Below are 18579 nucleotides of genomic sequence, written 5' to 3'. Positions count from 1 at the left end.
AAAGTAGCCCTCTTTATTTTTTCTACTTGAGTATAGAAGTGAAACAAACAAAACGGATATACTGACAATTCATTTGGAGTATGTGAACACAAGTGAGAAAAATGCAGAATTTCTTGATGTTTATCACCACTCAGCTTCCTTGCTTTCCAATAAAACCAGCTGTGGTATGTGTGTATCTCACTGTGTTTGCACACTGCTTCATTTGCTTATATGCTGATCTACCCCTATCTGTCCCTCCTATGTATATATTTATTTGTTATTATACAAACACCTATCAGTTAGTGACTTTGCAGTGATCTGCCCATAAGCCTTAATAGTAAGCTGTTCAAATTCAAATGTAATTTAACAATACTAGAAACAACAACAAAACTCTTCCAAAACAAGTAGAAAAAAAACATTTAGTGAATGCTCAACCCTGATGTGGTGGAAAGGATTATGTTTTCCCATGGTCCTGCACCTATTCCAGCTGCAGTGATAGACTCAGCATCACACTGCAATAAACAGCTGCACAGATGGGCTCTAGAATGAGGTAATGGAACTTGTCTTTAAGTTTAAGCATAAAAACACTAGGAAACTCAGGCTCTGCAAAGAACAGAAGGAGCAAGGTTGTCTCTTAAGGATGTCTGACCTTGACTGTATGAAAACACTGTTCTGAGGGTTTATGTGCTGTCACAAGGAAGTTAGAAGAGATATAGTGTCTGGGAATATTTAACAATATTAAACTTTTAAACAATTTTGGAGAGGTTGAAAAGCATTAAATGAGAGAAAACATTTTAGAGGGCGTGATGCTGATGCTATATTATCAGTAGCTATTAACCATGAGAACAGGAGAAAAATAATTAGAAGTATTAAAAAAAATTCTCCTCAGAGAAACAGACGAAATAAACATCTTAACAATGAACTTACAACAAATTTCCAAAATGATCTTATGAAGAAAGTAGCTGCCCAGAGAGGTTGTGGATGCCCTGTCCCTAGAGGTGCTCAAAGCCAGATTGGACGGGGCCTTGGGCAGCCTGGTCTAGTATCAAATGTGGAGGTTGGTGGCCCTGCATGTGGTGGGGGGTTGGAGATTCATGATCCTTGAGGTCCTTGAGGTCCCTTCCAACCTGGGCCATTCTGTGATTCTGTAGCAGCTATGAACGGAATAGAAAATGTAAAAATTTGCTATGTGGTGTAAAAATTGTCATGATATAACTAACAGCAAAGGAATGAGATTATTTACTAGTGCTCCAACTAAAAATAACATTGGTACAGACACATTGTTTTCTCACATACACATTCACATGTAAGAAAAAGTAATGATAATCAAACTAAATTTGGAAAGTAACCACACTGTTGTTTATTCTACCCTACCCTTATTCATACCTATACACATATGCTTTTTCCTTAGAGTTATTTCAGTTTAGCTCACAAAGAATAAAGAGCGTTTAGGGCAAATATATTTAATGCCTAATTATATGTAGAATACTGTAAGTAAAAAACATACTGTATACTACATATCATATCAGGTAAATCATTCTGTAGTATGTGTAATCTGAATTTGTACCATTAAAATCTGTGAGAAATTAAAAAACTGAAGAAAAATTATTTCTGGCAGTGCATTCTTTGCTCTACAAACACAAGGCTTGGTTGCTTTCCAACTTACTTCCCTTCAAACCTCATTCTATGGAGGACAGATTTTCTTCTACACTGGTAATAATCAAAAGTCCTTTGATCTCATACTGTCCTCGGTGTTCTCTCCATGTGGTAATAAGCTTGAAAGCCACAGAAATCATTTAGCTGCTCGTTTGTCATCTCAGTTGCATGCTCAAGGCACAGTTTGTTTTCCTGTATATATTTATGATTTTTCCTATCTGCTCCATCATTGCTCTGCCATGGCATACATTATCAGAATCTTGTTTGCGTAAGTACAGAAAGGACTGTACAGATAAGAGATCCTACCACAGAGTGAAAACACTTTCTTACAATATTCTCCATCCACTGAGTTAGTCCTATACCTTATTCTGCATCACTTCTTACCATTCCCTTAGAGGTCTTCTGCTCATAACTGATATCAGCCATAAATGTCAGAAAATCTTCTCACTGATTCTTGATTGCTATCATTTCACTACAGAGACTGATTTCTCTGGTACATCAGTGATAATTACATTTCTTGGGATCTTTACTGTGGCATTATCTCTCTCACCAACAGAAAACCTGGAAAAGGATCCAGAAATCCAGACACTGAACCTTAATGACTCCTGGGGAGAAGAGTCAGGCAAGTGCTCTCCTTTGAGCTATCATCAGCTGGCGCAGCATTATGAGATGCTCCAAGCAAAGGGCAGGGATCAGCCACTTGAGCCACATGAGCTGCTGGAAAAGCTGATGCTCTTCCTCTGGCACCCACGCAAAGCTGGTGCTGGCATTGGTGCTGCCACCAGCACTGTGATTACTTGGCAGCCTACTGACCTAGATGGCTTCCTGTTTAGCCTAAGCCTCAAGCATCCTCGGATCCAAATTCCCTGTTTGGCAAACGTCAGGAGGCACAGATATGACTAAAGCTTAGTGGCATTACAGGCAGTCCTCACATCAGAGATTTTGCTGCCGATGGGTCTCTACTGATGGTATTGTAATGACAGAGGAATGTGGCTACAGCCCAGGTAGACACCAAGTGACAGAGGCATTTGAGATGCTATGTATATGCATACAATTCCCAATTATTTCTTTACAACCTTTTCTGGTTGTAGATGTAAGTTATCCCAGTTTACCTAGGATACCTTCACTTATCTAAAGCATTAGTGCCCCACACAGTGATTCCAGACTTAGATAAATAAAAAACAATGATAAAAACATAAAAACATAGTAAATTACCAATTATATGCTTTTTTTTTTTTTTTTTTTTTTTTTTTTTTAAATTATGGCTAATAATGATTTACAGAAGGAGGGGGAAATAAATTTTTAATAAGGAATTCCAGATTTCATATGACTAGCAAAAAGAAATTTGACTAACACTTCTAATTAATTCTCAAACAGAATTTCTATATGTGTCTATACTTTAAAACAACAAAACCAACAAGAAGAAACAACAAACCAAAACAACAAAAAAAACCAACACCATTGCCATATTCTCCTTCCCATTAATTTAATGACCATTCTGCCTGAACAAAGAAGTACCACTGAACTTTATTATCACCTTTGCTCATTTCTATCCTTCAAGGCTCATAGAAATCACCGCAAGGACATACCCAACAAAAACGAAATCCACCATCAGCAATCCATCAATTTTTTTTCTCAGACTTCTTCACTCCCTTCCCTTCTCCACACACATCTGCTTCTCTTTGTATTTTCCATTGAGATGCAAAGTTGAGAAGATGAAACTGGACTCCATTCTAGATAAAGCAGAGACAGACAAAGAAAGTTGATGTGGTGTGGCCCAAGTGGAACTGGTCCTTTAGAGTTGATTCCTAGTTTCAGTGTAGACAAATCTATGGTCCTTGTGATGCTCATTAAGTTGTGCATTGGAGAGTGAATGGTTAGCAAAGGTATGTCTTTCCATACATCCTGGGTGTATGAATTGCTAAGGTCAGTCTTGAGCCTTTCTGGAGATACGAGGAGACACACTGGAGGTAACTTCTCCCCCTAGGAGGATCCCTAGGGTTTAGACAGTAATTTTAGAAGTCCAGGACTGTGTCTTAGCTGATACACAAACTGTAATCAGTGCAGATTTTTCCTCTAGGGACATGCCTACAAGCATGTAAAGAGCAGAAAACAAAATAAGATTCAGAGATTTAAAATCTCATAGAACAACTGTGTCATGCTGATCTGCATGATAGCTAGCAAAATGACAACAGGAGCAGATTTTTCTTGTCGTTCTCATTTTTCCTCTTTGTTAATGGCCCCAGTGTGCTAACTCAAACAGCAGAAACAGCACAGCCTTATTGTTTTTGTTTTCTTTTTCCCAAACTGTTTTTCTTTACTATGGTTCTGATTACACTCCAAGTGTCTCTGCTGAGATCTGTGTTTATCTAGCAGTTTTTGAAGGAGCAGCAACTGTGAAATAGCCTCAATATGTCCAGGACAATGGAAATCATTTATTGATTCAACAAATAAATAGTCACGTACAGGTCAAAAATTTTAAAGTATTCAGTCTACAGTGTATCAAGTATACGTGATGAAAAGGTGTTTGCACCCTTGTCATTGAGACTCCCAGGGGATGGAGGGAAGCTACTCTGGATATGGAAAAGCAAGTTCTGAGGACAAGATTCTGCCCTGAGAAACCCTTAGTCAGCTCTATGATGTCCTATTTGAGGTCTCCATATGAGATTTCTTGGCACACAGAACATAGACTTGGAGGAGGAGTGGGGCATCTCAGCTTACCAATAAACATTTATACATTTTATATTGTGTTCTTTGGAATAAGGATTCAAGGTTGGCGCTCCCAGCTCCCAGTTTCATGGGAAAAACAGCAGGTTGTCATAGAGCCATTTTTAACCTTCCTTGGCAGATGGCTAATACCTATGGCAGTCTCATGTGAGGTGTAGAAATGAGGCAGAAGATGAATTTAAATGTATATGTCTCATAAAGGAAGTACTATGGACTGAGTACTACAGACGTCTGGATTAAACTCTACCTTCCTAAATGTAATGAGAAAGAAAGGATAAAAGTATCTGCCTTGAACAGGAGATTCAAACAGCACATAGATGGCTTTTTAATATTCTTCACAGCCATGGATAAACTGCTAAGTTTCCCTCCTTAATACTGCTGAGTAGTCAGTTTGAGTTGCTTCCCATTTCTAATGCTGGTTCTTCAGGATCCTCACGTAAGATCTTAAGCTCTGTCTCTAAGTGCGATGGGAAGATTTGGCATTGAACTTAAGGGCTATGTGGTCTGCTGCTAGTGAAGTGGCCAAAAATGAAGAAAACCACATTCTACACAACCTTTGTTATGTGATCATTTTTATTCTAGTTCTTGTTGTTAGGAATTGTTCTTAGCCCCACTGAAATCTGTTGCCAAACCCATGTGGACTTCAGTGGGGCAGTCAGGGTCATGCTAGTCTCTTTTCACAGAGATTATTAATAAGCAGAATGGAGGGCTCAGTGCTGATGGAGTCCTAATGGTTTAGCCAACACAGATAATAAAGTAAATAAAGAACAAATGAACTTCACTCATCAAATGCTTCTTTTTAATGGGAGGCTGCGTGGAGCCTCATTTGACTAAAAGCATTATCACAGATTGTGCACAGGCTATATCAATGAAAAGGTTTCAAATAAATGCTGTGATTGTTGGCTATAGGAATCTTTGCTGTTACCTAAAATGGTTTCTTCTGAAGGAAGTAATGGCAGGATAAGATGAGTGATTGTCAGTCACTAGAGTAACAGCTGGAAAAAAAATAATAAATACAGTACAATCCAGTTAAATATTTTGATTTAAAAACTAAAAGGCATCAGTAAGTCATTAACTCTAGATAAAGAATAAGTTTCTCACAAGACAGTTTCATGAGGCAGGACAGTTCAATGGTGTAATCAACTCAGTTTTACTTCCAGTAGATGTAGCACTGCTGTCATCTTGGTTGTGAACAGAACAGTGATCTGGGGACGACACTGCAGGTTATGGGCTTTTAAAGAAGCTTTTATTTCCTTACTTCAGCTCATCTCTTATTCTCTTGTCAGGATATTGGCATCACTTGTGATCATTAGTGAATGATCATAATTAGACCGCGTGGAGCAACACCACAGCATCAAGAACTTTTTACCATATCAGTATGTCTTGTCAGTTCTGAAGGATTCATCTGCAGCCTGTCCAAACCCGTCAGGTCACATGTGCTGAGTAGACTCACTCACACTTTTGGTCCCACTCTTAGCCTTTCCCCTCATGGAGATGTCTCAGGTTTTGGAACATGTGGCTTCTCTATTTGACGACACCATGCGTCACATGCAGATGGCAACTGTTATCTGCTCTTTCCCCAGAAACAACTCTCTGAGTATGTTTTGTTTCACCACCCGCTTTTCCAGCATGACTCCCATATCTTGCAAAATCTGCTTGCAACACACTGAACAGCTCCTTTTAGTGTAGCATTATTTAAGTTCTTCTAAAGACTTGTACATGAGTTGGGAAGTAAATGTAATTCTGACTCTTTTCAGTCAACTTTATGTTTATCTTGGAAAGCCAGAAACACTTGAGCATGATATGACTACTGAACTCTGGACAACAAATGACCTCGAAGCACATAGGAAAATTTAGTAGGTTTTTTTTTTTTTTTTTTTTGCTGATTAAAGCAAAGTATTTTCTACTGCTTGTGATCAAGCTGCATGACTGTACCCCCAGAGCAAAGTGGACTTGTATGACATACACTTACTAATTCATTCCTAGCTTATTTCTTTTCATTGCTAACCTTTCATATATGCATGGGCGGAGTACTCATTGGCAGCTCAAACTTGTTCAACAAGAAAGAAACTGCTCCACAGAAGATGTATAAACCTCCATTACACACTTAAAAATTGTTAAGTGATTACATACCCTGGAGTTTCACTGTGATTTCAAGAGTCTTTCAAAAAATTTTATTCAGAGAAAACTTGCTATCTGACTCTAGTTATTTTTGAAGAAATGTGCCAATTTGGTAAAACTTTATCAGGCACAGGATGTAGTCTCATAACGAGGTGATTTTGTCTGGTTAATTCAACAGTCCAAGATAGGAAACTTGAAGTTTTTGTTGTTCTGGGCCATGAGTTTCTTTCTTGCTAAAGACACAGGCTGGGGGAAATACTTCAGCTGTTGCAGTATGATAAAAGACACAAATACTTCAAACTAGAAATTCGTATGATAGGAAACATGAACTTCAATCATCTTTACATTATGTCATTCAAATTCTCAGTCATGATGTCAAATAGACAATATTTTTTTCAGTGCCTTCATTTTCAGAGTGATGTATAGAGATAAATGAATACCCATTAAAATATGTGTTCACTTTGCACTCCCTGAATGATTTTTAAAGCTTGTTACAGAAGAGCAACTTACATATTACAGGACAGTATTAAAAAACACACATCACAGCTTTAATTTGGCAAAAGAGCCAGTAAGAAATCTCAGAAACACAGTAATTTCTAACGTAAAAACACCTCTGTAAAATATAGCAGCTTTTATTCAAGAAAGATTTGCCCAACTGTTGAAATTTCTCTGTACTGCTGTTTAGGTCATGTGATGCTATAATCACAAATGAGCTGACTACACTGACTGAAGCATCATGCTTGGGAAAAATCTTATGAAGTATTTGATTTTAAAAGAATATTGTAATTCTAATAGAACTATATTAAATTTAATAAAAATGGAGTAATTTTCTCACGTTGCTTACATACACAAAGGGACGATTCAGGCCTGTCTTTTCCCTGCTTACATTTATAAATGGCCCATCATACATTTGGGATGAAATTCCACTAAATAACATTTGAAAAACTGCACCAAACTATGTGAAAAGGGCAGGGTAAATGTCCTTTTTTTGGAGCATGCTCTTCTACTGTATGCCTTTCTCATGACTGTATCATAGAAAAAGTGGTCCCAGCTGGGCTACCACCAGGGTATGGACATCTTTAGGATGACACATCTCACTTGCATTGCTTGTTATTTTGTTTGGCTGCTCTGCTCTCTTCACACCTGTGACTCATATGTGTATATGTCTCTTTTTAATATATTTTATAATAAATCCTTTACTATGGTGGAGTTGAACTGTTCTAGACAGCCTATATTACTGTGACTCATTATTATCTAAACATTCAAAGGTAGAACTGGATCTATGTTGTCTGGTTTCAGCATAGGCAAACTCAGCTTACAAACATGTGTTTGCCTGCAGCTGTATCACATAAAAACAAACTTTAATTTGCTATGATAAAAGCTGTATTCATTAGTCAATCTTGAATTTCAAATCCTGACTTGTAATAGGAAATCAAGAGAAATAAATGTTTTAATAAATCTAAACATCAAGTTTATATGAGAAATATTTGTTTTAATTATCAGGGTCCTCTTCATCTCTGCAGCATGAGTGTCCTGTGCAGTCCTGGTCCTGGAAAAGCTTCAGTAGATACAGAGAAGAGCAATAAAGATGATCAAAGATATGAACAACTTCCAATTACACAAGTGAGGAGACTTCAGCCTGGCAAACAGACAACTAAGGGGATATATGATAAAGCTATGAAAAATGGGGAGTGGCATGGGAAGTGTGAATGGGGATCAGTTGTTCATTGTCTCTCTCAATTGTAGAAATAATGACATCAGATGAATCTATAAGTCGTTGGTTCAAAACAAACAAAAAGAGATTTTTCTTTTCTCATGCAGCATGTATTAAGATTAAACACTATTGTAAGAGCTTTGTCGCTAGAAATTTGCACAGACTGAAGGACAAACTGGATAATTTCATGGAAGTAAAATCTATAAAGTCACAGAATATATGGAGGTCCACAAGAAGCAAATAATCAGTCTGTTGAAATGCTTGGTAGAATTACTGCTTACCTGCCCTGCTTTTAGTTGTTACTGTGTTTTGTTTGTTATCTTGGTCTGGTTCAGCAAAGTTATATGGTTCATATGTAATTTTTGGGTCCTTACCCAAAACTATAAGCTTGTCTCTCAAGATTAATTCTCAAAAAATGTTGCAGTAAATGTGCCAGAGTACAAATAAAGTATGAATTAATATAGCATTATCTATATTAAAAAGGAAAGAAAACAGAACAGTAGGAAAAATATTTCAAGTTTAAATATGCATTTATTTATATTTTTACCATGTAAAAATTATGATATAAAATCTTTAAGAGATTTTAACTGCTATGAAAATATATTACAAGATTATATCTTTCAATCAGCTATGTTAAATGCTAAAATATATTTTTTAAAGTCATTACATTCTTATAACCATGAACTTGCCCATTTAAGACAGAAAGAAAATGCACAAGGTATAAGGAATGGGAAGGCAGATAGTTATATATGACCTGTAATGTACTCAGTATTGTTACTTTCCATACGGACTCCTTTTACAATATTACTCTACCTGAAATCCTACTGCAATATACTCTGAAATTGATCAGGGTTATAATCATGAAATACAACAGCCAATTATGTGTTTCACTTGACAATTTATTGATAGGAAATTCAAAATTTGAAATATCTTGGTGAGATACTAAAAGAGTATTTATTTGGTCGTGGTGGATCTGATTTACCTGTCTGGAAGGTGAAAAACGTCTCCAGTTCCAAGTAGAAAGCTGTACAGCTCAGACTGCTGAATTGACAGCATTTTAAAACTAATTGTTATCCTCAACTCTGTGGAATGGAAATAGGGGCAGAATATATGGACATATTGCCAGATTCTGCACCTGTAAAGGGGTAACCTTGGCTATACGTACAGGCTGGGAGATGAGACAATGGAAAGAAGCCCTGCTGCAAGGCATTTGAGGATCTTGGTCAACAGCAAGTTGAACATGAGTCACCAGTGTGACCAGGAAGTGAGGAAAGCCAACAATATCCTAGGGTGCATCAAACAGCACTGCTTCTCTCAAGCTAGTCGAGGGAAGTGATTATTCTGCTCTACGCTGCACCAGTGTGGCCTCACATTGAGTACTGTGTGCAGTTTTGGATGCTATAGTATAAAAGGGTCATAAAACTATTTAAGCTTCCAAAGGAGGGCTAAAAAGATGGGGAAAGGTCTAGAGAGGAAGATGTATGAGCAGGACCTGAGGTCTTTTGGTTTGTTCAGCCCAGAGGTATCATGAGGGCAGCCAACAGCAGAGGGACAGGCGCTGATCTTTGCTTTCTGCTGACAGTGATAGGACCTGACGCAATGGCATGAAAGTGTGACTTGGAAGGGTCAGGCTGGATATCAGGAAAGGGTTCTTCACCAGAGAGTGATTGGGCACTGGAACAAGTGCCCCAGGGAAATAGTCACAGCACTGAGTTGCTGGCACTGAAGAAGCATCTGGGCAATGCTTTAAGTCATACTGTTTGATTTTTAGGTGATCCTGTGTGGATCCAGGAGTTGGATGCAATAATCCTTATGGGTCCCTTCCACCTCAGGGTATTCTGTGATTCTACTACATTTTCTGTGTTATTACGGGCTCACATGAAGCAAGTTTGCATAAGCAAATGTTAATCCATCAAGGAAAACAAGCAGATATCAAAGTGAAATCTATGATACTTTGGCATAAATGAAAGCAAAGACCTTACACCTTGATTTCTTTGAGGAAGAGGGAAGATATTTGCCTCAGTAAGAGTTACTAAAACCGCCCCAAAGTCTCTTTTTCAATCAAGAAGGATATTTCATTATTCTCAAAGTCTTACAAGGCAAAACTGTGAAAGCAGTTTATGATGTGTTAATGACTTTTGGGAAAGGGGGATAGAGAAGGTGTCATCCAAAGGCACAGATGGACCTTCCTCTCTCAATGGGACAAAGTTTGGTGGGAAAGAGTAAGAGAACTTTCCAGCAGCAGGTGGCAAGAAAGAGACAAAGCAATCAATTAGGAGACAGGTGATTAAGTCAAGTAGAGCAAGTGTGCAGAAGGGGAATGAAGGGAACCAGACATGCAAATAGTGGGTAAATCTTGTTAGCACTGAAGGAGCCTATGTTTAACATAATGTGGGAATGAGAACCATAGAAAAATGCTGAGAGAAAGGAATTCAGGAAGAGGACTTCGGAAAGTATGGAAATAGGCAACCAAACTTGCCCAGAAGTTTGAATGGGAAGTAAATGTGGCTGAGTGTTTAGAAGATAATACTGGGATAGAAATACCCCTCCCATCTCAAATGGAGTAAGGAAAATTGTTAGAGAGAAATTCAAAGAAAAATGATATTGCATGGAAGACAATACAGATTAATTAATTTCCGTTTAACAAAATTATCTGAAAAAGCACCAAATCATAGAAGCCAGAAGGAAGAAATCTCTGCCTCTGTCCCATTCTTGAGATATCTTGTAGCTGCCAGGCTTTATGCTCCTTCCTCCTTTCTTTCAATCATATAGTTGAATCTACAACTCTGCTACTGAAGGACAGTCAAATCTTTGGGATATTATCACTTACAAGTCAATCTAATTGAAATCAGAACTGACATTTATTTCCTATAGCAATCTCTAATATCTTAAATTCAAAATTGTGTTTATAGAAATCACATTTCTATATTATTTATATAAATATAAATATTATTATTATTAAAAATATATTATTATATATTTAATATTTCTTTATTAATATTTATATTATTAAATAATATAAATATTATTTTCCCCTAATGTTCTCCTTCTTCTAGGGCTACTATGCTCTGTCTCTGGAAAGTCTCCTGTTAAATAAGACTGTTTTTTTTTTTCTGGTGTCAAAGACATTTTTTGACACTGTCTCATAACTGTCTTCAATGATTTGTGAAATTTCTTAGTATTTTGAATTTATTTATTTTTTTTTTATCTCTTTGTTTATATTTTTACAGAGATATATTACAATAAATCAGTATCCTAATACAAAAATATTCTAATTGATGATCATACATTGTTTCCACAAGTTGTAATAGAAATCTTCTGATCTTGTAACACATATTTTAACAACATCTTGTTACAGTAATAGGAGAGGTTTATTACAGTAAATGAAAGAGAGGAACCTATGGATGTTCCACCCAGTGCTGTACTACTTTTCAATGAATTAAAGCAATGTAAACAAAGAAAGGATCAGTTTTCTACATCGTCAATTAGGTTATAATTAAAGGACAGCGACCAACACAACTAATTATTAGGAGATGGGAATTTGATAACTTTGGGGAAAAGACATCTCTGACGTTTTTGCTTACAACAAGGAGCTGGACTCATCGACCCTGTCAAGGTCTTTTGTAGCCTTATATTATGACAGTCTATTCTGGGCTGACCATTTTAATGCCATTTACTCAACCTGGAGACAATAAGGACAAAGATTTCCTTGAATGTGTCAGCTTTTTGAATGTCAGGTAGATACTGTGTGCTTATTAAATCCCTGGCACTCTTTTACTCCTTCAAAAATGATTCAATAGTTTTACAATAAGAGTTGAAAGTTAATTTGCCATTATTTCTAGAAATACACGCTACTGCTCCGTGTTACCTTAAATTAATTGTGATCTACTCTTCCTCCATTACTGCACATTTCCAGGCCTTCTAATACATTTTAAAAGCAAAAATTAGTAGTAAAGTTTGTATGATCTTAAAATCGCAGTTTTTATGCATGAAAGGAATACAGCAGGTGCTCCCTCAGCGTGAGGCAGGGATCTGTAGGTAGCATAGAGCTTTTTATGAGATGGAGGTGTTTTAAAACTGAAAATGGACACATGATTGACAATGGTCAGTGAATGTGTCTCTCAGAGTGCAACTGACTACTGACTGAAGAAAGACAGTGTCACAGTTGTTAACAAAAGAAAGGGATTTTGTGTTAACCAACACAGAATGCAGTGATTAATGTTAAAATCCTGTGGTGTGAGGAAGGTTGGTAAAGAGTTTATGTTGACAGACAGCAGGCACAGCACCGCTCATTTAGAGACCCCTGCCAAGATATTATTTGATTGAAAAAACAGCATTTGATGGGGTGCATTTACTTTCTGCAGTCTGATAAGGAACAGGTCAACATAATAAATAGGCAGAATTCAGATTCTGAATTTCATTATCAACAAAGATAAAACTATATGACTTCATTTTTACTTCAGCCATTATAAGAATGTCAGAGTCAAGAAGCCTGGTATGCAGGTTTTGTGCATAGTTTTTCATTTTAGTTTCTGTCTACATGACTTAATCTGCTTTAGTTGACATGGAATATTACTTGTTACTCTATTTTAATGTATTATTTATGTTATTTTTGTATAGCAAATACAGCAAAACATGATATGCAGAATGATAATCATAATGAAAATGTAAACAAAAAAATAAGCATTTCCCTTAGAAAGAAAGAGGTACTTTAAAGCTCAATGGTATGGACTTCCATAGAATTGAATCATAGAATCACAAGGTTGGAAAGGATTTATGAGATCATCTGGTCCAACCGTCCAACCATCTTTTTCCACAGTTTGAGTCAGGATAATAAGATATAAACTTTGGGAATAAAACAAATCTTATGAGAACAGTAAAATTATTGGCTGGAATATTTATTAGAATAATTTTGCTGATACTTGACTCTCGTTAACATTATTGTTTATTTGTATTATAGGAGTACCAATAATGCCAAAGATGCTACAACACTATAAACAATCAAATTTTACTCAGAAGCTCTGTGAAAGGAAAGGTGGTGAGACAATCTTGTCAATGGGAAGTTCCTTCACAGCACTGCTTATTTCCTTTAGAAAATCAGCTTTTTACTGATGACTGTGAGCATGAATGACAGTGACAGGGAGCATGTGGAAAAATGTAAGTTACAGTGATTTTCTGACTTTTCATGCTTGTTGCTCTGAAAAGGGAAGACATAAACGAATCAAGTTTCATCATGTACAGAAGATAAGAGCTATCACAAACAGTAGGAGGTTTTTGACGAGTGATATCTACACAGGTGCCACTGGGAGAACTTGTATTGCTGTTTGATTTGGACAGTGATAGGGAAATATAATTTTCCTCATGATTATTCAGACTAATTCAGGATATTAGTACAGACCAAAATTAATTGTTGCAATTGTTTAAAATAATCAACCTCTGCTTTATGATTATCCAGAAATTTTCATTTTCATTATTACGTGGAGAAGTTAAGAAGGTAAACACCTATGTCACAACATCTCATATGTAAATACGTAAGTCAAATATCAGACATAATATGTGTAAATGACAAACATCTAATTTGTATTCACAGTTCTAACAATTATTTACACAAACTAAATATTGTTATGTGCATGTCTGATTAGTTGCACAATAATATCCAGTTTGTTTCCATACTGAAGAATGTATTTTATATATACATCACGCCAGAATTTTCCAGATAGTTCATGTTTTTGATCTCCAAGATAAGCATTTTCTTCTCAAATCAAAACAAAAAAGAGAGCAGCACAACCAAACCTACCGTAGGTGTACTTTTCCAAAGACAAGTAGCAGTTTTGTTCTGTCACCTAGAGGAAAAGCATCTTTGTAGTACTTGCTATCTTCTCTCTTAACATAAAACTATGTAATTAATATACTTAAAACACTATAAATGCTCTTTCATGAGCTCTACAGTCACCAAGACACATACAGTTTTTCTCTTGCAGCGGAACCAACATGTAATTAGGCTGTGCCCAGAGTAATTACTTTAAAGATTTTAAAACAATGATGGAAATTATTTTTTTCTGAACCCATCATACACAGCATTAAGTAAGGCAGGGGATGTGAAAACATCCCCAGTAAACAAAGAAGAAGTGATGGCGAAGGCGCAGTCATCGGCTGGGGGCAAGTCACACTCCCAAGTGCCAGTGTTGCTCTTGCCTGTGTCTGCGGGGCCAGGAGAAGGGCCGGTTGCAGCGGGTGCTCTGGCTGAGGCCATGGCAGCGAGTCATGGCGTCTCTCAAAGCAGGTGTGACACCTCCTACAACATCAGGCTTGGCCTCACCCTGCCTGAAAGCAACTCTCTGCCCAAGCTAGGAGTATCTAAGTTGACTTCTAAACTCAGTACCAAGCCCATTTTTAATTGGCAAGTTGATCGTGTGAAAATGCTGACTGAACGTCATTCGTAAGTACTAGCCTTTTAGTTAAGCACATTTGCAGGTGGGGCATATATAAGCATAAAAAGCCCTGGGGGCAAATGGGAACCTGAGCTCTGGCAGTAGCATTGTCCCCATATTACAGCTCAAAGCAGATATTCACTGGAGCTATGTAAACTTTGCCAAGCCGAATACAAGCTGGTAAATCCCATGAAATACAGGCTCTATGACTTTTAACAGCAATGGGGAAGCCTGGCTTTCCCTCTGTGTTCTGTTGAATCTTCCTCTGTGTTTCCATAAGAGTACATCTTCATAGAACTGTAATTACGTTGCATTAAAATCTGCATTAGAAGTAAGAAGAAGCTAAACTCAGAGTAATTTTAAGCTAAAATCTCAAATGAAGTCAGTAAGCCAAGTTTCCCTTATCTTTGCAGGTGGTCATAGAAAAGTCTTTGAAGATAAATGTGAGACAGTCTTCTAAAACAGTATTACTCGCCCAATTCTAATGTAAAATCCAGTTTTATGACATTCCACTCATTTCAGAGAAGTTTGTTTCTCATTTGTGAAGTAAGTGAGATTAGATTCAAATCTGGTGAGGTTTACTGTAGAAGGTCTAACACTAAAAGAGTATCTCCAGGCTTTTTTCTATAGAGAATAGAGTCTCCTAAATCATGTCAGTTCTTACAAAAGTATCAGGAATTTTGTTATAGTTGTATTGCCTCAATTTTTTTTTTTTTTTTTTGGTCTACTTTTTATGGGCTGAGCTTAAGGCTTCCACAGACATCTAAGGCTATAGAAGTAACCATACCAAATGAAAACCACAGATCCTCCTGGCCCAGCTCCTCATCTCTGACAGTAACCAAGAATGGATCCAGCGAAGTGTATATGAACATGGTATATGACCTGGCACATTTGTAGTGAGCTCATACAGCCTACAGCAATCCTTGCAGGAACTTCCTGAGAAAAAATGTGACGTGCTTCCGTCTTACAGCAGAGTGCAAGCTGAGAGTAATAACATGGAAATTTTGTGATGTTATATGCATACATGACCAACAAGAACTATTTTTTTTTCTTTCTGTGGAACCACACAAAACACATAATTTAAATATCTTCCTTTCCTTGTACATTTCATGTTGTGCTTAAAAACAGGATTTATTTTTAAGACAATGCCACTTTTCTTTAACTTAGTAGTGACACAATTTGCAAAATAAATGATTTTAAAAGATAAATGCTAATTAAAGTGAAATCTGCTCTTAGTTATAGCATTTGAATTCTATGTACCTGACAAAAGAAGTAAAGTTTAAATAACTTTAGTATTAGAAACATTTATGTTACAGTCATAATTTCATTGTAGGAGTACTCTGAAAATTTTTAGAACAAATATTTTATTTACTCAAAAAACTCATTAGCATTTACTACCTGCATAGTGCCCCAGGTACAGAACATGTGGATGGTGCTTTATGAATGCTAATTTAGATGAGGTTCCTGCCCTGAGAAATTTGCAACCTATTTTGAACAACCACAACACTGACAATTTAAGGATTAAGCACAGGAATAGATGCAAAGAGACAGAAGAGGTCAAAAAGGTTAACTGACGGAGGTGGGATTTAATAGGACATTTAAAAATCACTTGAATCACAAATAGAGCAAGATTCTTCCAAGCAGAAATATTAGCCTGACAATTTCTTCAAAATCCTGCTCTGAAATAAATTTGAATTCTGATTGTTTGGAAGGTTTGGAGAGGCCGGACCTAATGATCTTCACAAAAACGGGGAGGTAAGGAGTGGTGTGCATATGAGCTTTTTGTATCTAAAATTAATCACAGAATTGTTAAGGTTGGAAAAGACCACTGAGATCATTAAGTTTGACCCATGATCACCAACCAATACTTGCTGTGCCCACTAACTCATGTCCCTCTGTGCCACAGTCACAGGTTTCTTGAACATCTGCAGCAACAGAAACTTCACCATTTCCCTGGGAAGCCTGTTCCAGCAGTTCAATGATTCCCTGTGCCCCCAGTTTCTTTCATTTTTGAGTTGGAAGGTTAGTTACTGAACTTATAGCTTTTACCATCCTAAAAACGAGCTAGGAGCACATGAGTCGAGTTTCAGTTCGTTCTAATCTAACCATTTTTGTTTACAGCCTGCAGGCCAAATTGAGGTAATCACAGAGAAACCACACTTTTCCATCCCTTCCCCTGAGAAAGACTAAATCACAGCGCAGTCCTATGCAAGCTCCTTTGCCAACACATGTATGGTGGGGCTCGTATGCAGCCTAGCCCCAGTGTGAGCCTTTACTGCTGTGGACTCATGTCTGTCCCCACCTAGATGAGGACAGGTGTGCACAGAGGCTGAGTCAGTGCACAAAGCACATCTCTCAGGCAAGTGGCCAAGGGATGCCTCCAGCACCACCAGGCTTTGCCACAGAGGATCTGCCAGGGCCGCCCGGGTCCGAGTGTGATGTGCATGGCTGCCAGCTGCCTGCTGTTCTGGCTAGAGCTTGTTCCTGAACTTTTAGAGCACTGCCAGCTCATGTGGCACCTATAAATCTCTTTCTACATGCAAGATCTATTGCTGATCACATTTTCTTTTCTTTTTTCCCTGTCTTGTGCATTTATGGTATTACAGCATTTACAATATTAAAGTATGATTTTAGGGCATTTTATATAACCCCCTATAATAAATCAATGTAAAAAAAAATCTGCTTGTTATTTTTTTCTGGTTACAGTCTTCTACTTTCTCAGGATCAGCAGCCAATTTCAATTCTTACTTCAGATCATCTGCAAGATACTTGTGGTAGCAGCACCTAACATGTCAGATGAGTCAGTGCCAAAAGTGTTGTGCAACAGTGAAAAGAAAACATAGCTTGCTGGTTGAACAATACAGTAGAGTGTATGAAGATTAAAAGAAAGGAAATCCCCTCGTTAAGATAAATACTGAACTCCAATAAGTGATGTCCTGAAATTTATTTTGCTGGAAATGTATGATGGAAGAAATGCACTCAGAAGCACATGTCTATCCTGCCAGTGAGTTACTTTTACAAGCTTAGTGAAGGCATGCAATGCTCTGTAATGCACTAAATTACAAGATACACCTGTAATGTTTTCTTTTGGTTTTCAGTTTATTTCTTTCTGTAGATATTTTGAATAAAATTAATTATGAAATAATTGTAGATCATAACTGGATATTGGCATAAAGGTTCACCCTTAAGAAAACTGTCATGAATGAAAGCAAGTAGAAGCCTGTTAAGTTATGCAATTTAACCCAGCTGTTTTCAAAAAGGTGCAGATGAAAAGGATACAAAAATAATCTATGAATACAGAAGAAGAAAAAGAAGTAAAAATTACAAATGCACTTTATAAATTGTGCTTCTCTTGTTCCACTCGGACTGTGGTTGTAAAGCTGATATTTCAGTTAATAATTAGAGGTGTATACTTTAACATGCTTTGGTATTCACGTGAAAAACAGAACAACAAATAAATAATTTAGAATTACCAGCAGCACATCACTCAGGCCATATATATAGTACATATATATGTGTATACTTCAGAGGATAAACAAAGGCACATTAAATGCATTGCTTTTACTTCACACTGCAGTCAGTGAAAGAAACAGAATACAACCCACTAAATGTTTGCACTTTTCACTCTTTACTGTGGCTGTAGAAAAAAAAGAATTTTGTAGTGGACATCACTAATATATATTTTTTTACAGATTTTTAAAGGTTCTGCACTGGTATTTCAAATTAGGAAAAAAAAAAAAAGTGAAGAAGAAATGCTGAAGAAAATATAGGATTCAATTAATGTATCTGGAAATGAAGACAAGAAATACCCATACTGCCAAATGACAAGTACAGTCTCTTCCCTTGAGTAAAAAGAAACAAGCCAAGACAGCCCCAGAGCATAATCCCGTAAAGCTATGTGCCTGGCAGTAACAGTTCTTCAAACGTAGGGCTAAGGAGGAGTGAGCATAG

This window comes from Phasianus colchicus, chromosome 3 (assembly GCF_987193195.1).
Source record: "Phasianus colchicus chromosome 3, bPhaCol1.hap1.1, whole genome shotgun sequence".
Lineage (NCBI taxonomy): Eukaryota > Metazoa > Chordata > Aves > Galliformes > Phasianidae > Phasianus > Phasianus colchicus.
This window is presented reverse-complemented; position numbering follows the sequence as displayed.